Below are 6008 nucleotides of genomic sequence, written 5' to 3'. Positions count from 1 at the left end.
GTTTTTAAATGAATTAAAAAAAATACATCTACAAATACCTCCATTTCTAGATGTTCTTGTTTTCTGATTAGAAGTTTTGGAAAAAACAATTATAGAATAAATTTTTTTAAAAATCAAAATGATCTTTTCATTCGAAAGCTTTATGTGTAGTCGCAGTTTGGCCATGTCACAGTGGCTTCCTTCTTGGAGCATCTCGATTGGCTGAGCAGGAAAGATGGGCGGAGAATCAGGAAAGGCAGGACCCAATGAGGGTTTGAGGAGGGTTTTACGCAGGGCCCCGCTCCCACTGAAGCAGGAAGCTGCATCTGACTGACAAACTGATATCCCCCCCCCCCCCCTCCCCTCCCCTCCCCTCTCCTTCGTGGTTGGCACGTCCCTCACGTTGCCACGGCAGTCGTGGGCGGACGTGCGGATGGGCGGGGCAGCCTCCGCGCCTTGTCATGTGATGTCATCATCACGCTTCCTGCCGCATCACCCGCAGCGTCGATGACGACAGCTCGGTGGACTGTGGAGAGCGGGAAGGTGAAAATGTGAAACGGAAGACGTACTGTACGTATGTGGTTTACACATACACGTACAGTATATCTATTTTTTAATCTGTAAAAAGTCACGTGTGTGTGGCTTCGAGTCGTGAATGGCAAACCCCCGCAGCCAATAAGCAAGTGTTGACTTGATATGGTGAGCAAACACTCCACTCCTTCAAATAAAGAAATAAAAGTGCAAGCACACCCCATCGCATCGTAAAGGACACGGATTCACTGGAACCAGAGATAAAGAATTGTCGTCACGACAACCTGCCCGCCGTCCCTGATGTAATCCTGGGGGCTTACGTCATGACCAAGGCGCTAACTCAATGAACATGGATGCAAAAATGCTTTTTACAAGAAGCGGCGTTCAGTTTACTTTATGAGTGACCTTTTTTGTTTTATCTTGCACTCAAGAAATATCACATATACAAAAGCTAAAAAGAATAAAAACGCCACTAAAATTAAGCATTTGGGCAAAAAAATAAAAAAATCAATCAAATCTAACAAACCTGCTCGGAAAAATAATTAAAACTAACAGAAGGATTTTTACAACAACAACAAAAACAAACCGAGGTCAAAGCGAAATAACAAATAATAACCACAAAAATCCAAAGCAGTTTAACCGTCATCATGACGCGTGCTTGAGCACAACGGTGACTCGGTGGCGCGCGCACCCTCGGGCTTCGAGCTTCCTGATTGCTGCAATCAATCTTGAACAACCCCCGCACAAATACAAAGCCCCCCCCCCCCACAACCCCCCTGTGGCTGCTTAAGGGTGAGAGAGGAAGGCGGTGCTGGCGGGGGAAGGCCGCCGGCCTCCGCTCTCCCGTCCGCTGTCATGGTCGCTTGAGGGTGACCTTCCCCCATAGACCTTTTTGGACTCTTGCTGGGGAGTAGGACGCAATAGAATAGAAGCAGCCCCTGTTGGCCCGACCGGGGGGTTGGTGGAGGTGGGGGAGGTGGGGGCCTTGGGTCACAGCCTTGAGCGGGTTCGGGGAGCCTTACTTGGAAGGTCTCCCGACCCGGTCAGCTGTTTTTTTAGACACGTCACAAGGAAGCGGTGACAGCTCAGACACAAGCCTGAAGCGGCAGCCGAAACGCTCAACTCAGTCGGATGTTTTTTTTTTGTTTTTTTTTTCCACACACACACACAAAAAAAAAAGACCATTGACCGATAAAAAAACAAAACCTCCAACCTATATCAACTCATAAGAAGGCAAGATGAACGTCATGGCGCTCGACGTCAGCATGTTTTTCTCCAATTACGAAGACCTTCGAGTGAGAGCCGCCTTCGATGCCACCAACTCAAGCCGCTTGGCGTCAAAATATACAAAGTAGAAATACTGTTTACGCATTTTAAAAATGCCGGTCCCTACATACACATGCCCAAAAATTCCGAGAGGAGGCGCAAATCCCACCTCACGGTTTTGAATGACAGCATAAATAGATTGATTGACAGATACTGTAGATCAGGGGTGGCCAACCAGTCATATGTACGCACGCCACGATGAGCAACAGTCGGAACGGGCCGAAAATGAACGAAAGCTAAAGAGACAAACAAACAAATCCCCCCCCCCCAACCCCACCCATTTCCTCCTCCCACCGCTGGCGATCGACTTGGGAGCAGTTCGCCGGCTCCCGGTCGATTGCGATCGACGTGTTGGGCACCTCTGCCTTAAAATCAGAGGTCATTCGCTGACTAGCTTAGCGCTTAGCGCCGTTGCTTGCGCATGAGCGGCGGTCATCTGATCGGTTGCCCTCGATGTCAATCAAGTAACGGGATTGATGCTAGGCTGACGTAGTACGTTCTGTGTAGTTCGCGCCTTCGTTTGAATGGCATCGCCACTGCCGTCGCATTGTCGACGCTTGTCGTGCGAAAGCCAGGTAGCCGCACTGAACCGGCCGAGGAGCCGCGCGCGGCTCGCGAGCCGCGGGTTGGTCGCCCCTGCTGTATATATCTATATCTTTCTATATATAGATAGATATAGATATCATTTTCTTTCGCTGTCCACCGACAATAGTCCGTGAACAATAGTTGTCGGGTTTGCGTGATGCAAAAATCTCCACGTGCCAATTGATATGCCGGCGGCCACAAAATCGTTTTCGAGACCAGGGGTGTCAAACGCGTTTTTGTCGCGGGCCACATTGTAGTTCCGGTTTCCCTTGGAGGGCCGTTGTGAATTTGGGGAAACCATATCAATGTTGAATCCCCTCCGCATATCACATACTGTTAGAGGAATCTATGAGCAAAATTGTATCATGTTTAAAGTTTCATTTAATCTGGACACATCTAAACGTTCGGGTGCGTATCCAGCACCCCCAAATCCCTGTGCGCAAAGCCGGAGGGCTGTTGAAGTCCACAATTAGCACGTCAATACAGGTGGGCGATCACGGGGGAGAGGGTGAAACTCGGTCACAAAAGGGGAATGAATAATTCGGGAACAGCGGTTGAACAACAAAAGACGAGTTGAGAACACCCGTCGCGCCCAGACGACATTGGCCATCCGCAAAGTCTACAACATGCTAATTCGATGTAGAAAAGGCGCCAATGTACTGGTGGTTCAATGTTTAACACGGGTAACCCATCACTACCGAGGGGCCGGACCGTGGGTGCGGTATGCAAATATCGGGTGCAGCGTTTTCCTTGTATGTTACAATAAAAGCCTGAATTGGCGGGAAGGGAGCTCGAGTGTGATCGCGGAGCAACTAACCGTCGTTCGCTCTCAGAGATCCGCTCCCGCCGATATCGAAGACAATTTTCCTGTGTGCCGAGTCATTTCTTTAACTTTGTCCGTGAAAATCTCTGACACGTACACAGCCCGCAACAAATTGATCAATAACTAGTTTTACAATCAGAAGTCCAGAATAATGACTGTTACTGTGGATGACATATGACCATTTGAAATGTTTGGTTCAGACTTTAGCAAGGGTCGCGGAACTTGACGTGCTTGATTTGCTTTCGCGGACCACGTAAAATGTTGTGGCGGGCCACATCTGGCCCGCGGGCCTTGACTTTGACGCCCGCGCTCTAGACAGACTCGATGATGTGAGACGCGAATGGGAAAAGCAGCGAGAAGAGTCGGCAGCGGCGTCGCCTGCGCTCACGTCAAACTATTTCCTTTCTCAAGTGCGTCGTTCCGTTTTTCCAGATTGCAAATGTCTGGCCACGAAGCGAATCGAGCGCATCGATCCTTCGAAAAGGCCACGGCCGCATGAATCGGGCGCCGCCTCCTCAACTTGCTCGCCGCCGTCCAAAGCGGCATATTTGAGCTCTTGCGTCTCGCTGCCCGGCGCATGATCACGCTCCAGTAATCGCTTTCATTCTCACCATCGACTGACCCCCCCCCCCCCCCAACCGCCCCCCGCGCGCGCGGGACTCTGCTCCACTCTCAAACGTTAACGCTCGCTCAACTTTGGCACGGTTTTCATGACAACCCCTTGTCGCGAACGCGATTCCAATCGAGTCAAACCGCTCCCGTGTTGAAGAAGCGTCACGGAACGGCAGCCGCAAGGGTTTCCGTTACGTCTTGCGTGTACGTAAGCCAAAGAAAAACGGGATCGTTTTCGTGTTGACTCGGCAATGCTGGAGCTCCCTCCTTCTCTGCTCAGTTGAGTGTCGTGTTCAAAGGTTGGCCACCAGAGGGAAGCGTTGCACTAACGGAGCCCGGACAACTCTCCGGATCGGCGCATTCAAACTTGGAGCTCAGAAGCGGGTGGCGCTGGAGGTTGTCACGCACGGATGTACGACTGGGGGTCGACGGTGGTCACCGTCACCCGCTCCATCGAGGCCACCTTGACGCCATTTGCAAGTGGTCTTACGGTTCCTTTTTTCACGTACTTTGCGCTCACCCCAAAAAAAAAGGGAGCCCCTTCTCTTGCATGGCAAACAAGTTGGCTGCGTTCCCTCCCACAACGGCGCAACCGCCCCTTTCGACCAGCACCGAAACTTTCCAGCCATGCGCTCAGCCCAACTGCGCTCTTGCGCTCGACTTGTCGCTGGACACGGAAATAACCCCCCCCCCCCCCCCCCCGAGTCTTTATGGAGAGTTTTCTGTGGGACTCTTCATGCCGAGCAACTATCACATGGCTCCGTGACGCTGGCTATGGGAGCTGAATTTCAAAAATTCCTTGAGCTCGGTTTTGAGACTTTCGGAATAATGGCCGGGCCGCACGGTGGCCGCCTCACAATGCAAAAGTCATGGCTTCAAATCCAGGCTCCGACCTCCCGATTCCCAATTTGGTGGTGGCATGTTCTCCCCGTGCCCGCGTAGGTTTTTGCCGGGTACTCGGGTTTCCTCCCACATTCTAAAAACACGTGTGGCAGGCAACCGGGACACCGGGAATTTTCCCGAGGTGTGATTGCGAGCGCGAACGGTTGTCGGTCTCCGCGTGCCCCGCGATGGGCCGGCAACCGGTTCAGAGCGGACCGCGCCCGCTGCCCCAAGACGGCACCTCCCGGGACCCTCCGGACGATAAAGCGGAATAGAGAATGGATGGAAAAATTGGCCGAATGAAAACGAAATATCCGGTAGGTGAGCCAGTCTTTGTGCCATTTTTGCCATTTGAAATCGAGAGATCAGTTTGGCACTTGCGCACGTACAGTCAGACTTGAGGCGTGTCCGTGTCACAGACACGTTTAAAAATAACGGAGCGTGTGCAGCCGAGGCGCCCTCTCGGCAGAACCGCCCCTCCTCCTCCCCAGACCCTCAGAAGATTCCGGCGGGCTTTCGCCACCTTCTCGCAAATAAATGATGTCGACATTCGCGAGTCAACGGACAGAAATGGCAACTTGTGAAAGGCCTTGTTGACAACTCCCTGTGCCAATTCATGATCGTGAGCTGACACCCGGTGGCAAGTCAAAATGTGAGAATATTTTTTTTTAAAAATTTAAAATGACAAGGTCATCATAAGGGTAAAAAGGGCACGTTATGAATGAATGAATGAGTGCAATAGTTTGAAGATGATGCCGATGATCAGAAGCTGGTCCAATTGGAAAGAAAGCAGAATCAGTGGGTGGATGCTATCTATAGTCGCGGGCGCGTCCATACATGGGGTGGAAGGGGATTGGCATGCCCCCCCCACCCCCTCCCCCCACCCCGCGGGCTAATGCGGCTAATGTTTTTTTCTCGCCACCAGCAAAGCGCTTCCCAATTCACGTCCGTCCGCTGCTCCAGCACCGCCAACGTCGCTCTTGCTGCGCTGTCTTTGAATCTCTCGGGGGTAAGTGCGCTCGCTTTTTTGTGCGCGCTTGGAAATTGTCACGGACGTCGCACTCGCCCTCCTGTTGACGTTGCGATTTCAACAGCCCGCAAAAGGGTCCGAAATAGAAGTCCACTTGTCACTCGGTGACTGCCCAAATGGCCCGTTAATGTATAGCTTTCCGAAAACAGCCTCGCTCGGGTCAAATTGACCCCATTGACCCCAGGAAAGCCTTCCGTTCGAACTTGAAATTGAATCGCAATCTCAAATGTTTTATTTTAT

At 51.5% G+C, this 6008-nt stretch overlaps 1 protein-coding gene across 4 annotated transcripts in view; it reads left to right on the top strand.

Moving 5' to 3' along the window:
- myom2a (myomesin 2a) overlaps positions 1-6008 on the top strand; it is a 31154-nt gene that overhangs the window by 2355 nt on the left and 22791 nt on the right. Inside the window, exon 1 of one of the 4 annotated variants that reach the window (XM_086118989.1) lies at positions 5653-5747. The exons of 2 other annotated variants lie outside the window; for them this stretch is intronic. The gene's annotated coding sequence lies outside the window, so the exon portion shown is untranslated. Of the gene's footprint in view, positions 1-5652; positions 5748-6008 lie in introns of those variants that run through there. One more of the 4 variants, XM_086118990.1, reaches the window with a different exon arrangement.

The sequence above is a fragment of the Hippocampus guttulatus genome, chromosome 9 (genome assembly GCF_054856545.1).
Source record: "Hippocampus guttulatus isolate MCC_2025c chromosome 9, RoL_Hgut_1.0, whole genome shotgun sequence".
Taxonomy (NCBI): Eukaryota; Metazoa; Chordata; class Actinopteri; order Syngnathiformes; family Syngnathidae; genus Hippocampus; species Hippocampus guttulatus.
The sequence above is the reverse complement of the archived record's forward strand: the minus strand, read 5'-3'. Positions and strand labels throughout refer to the sequence as shown.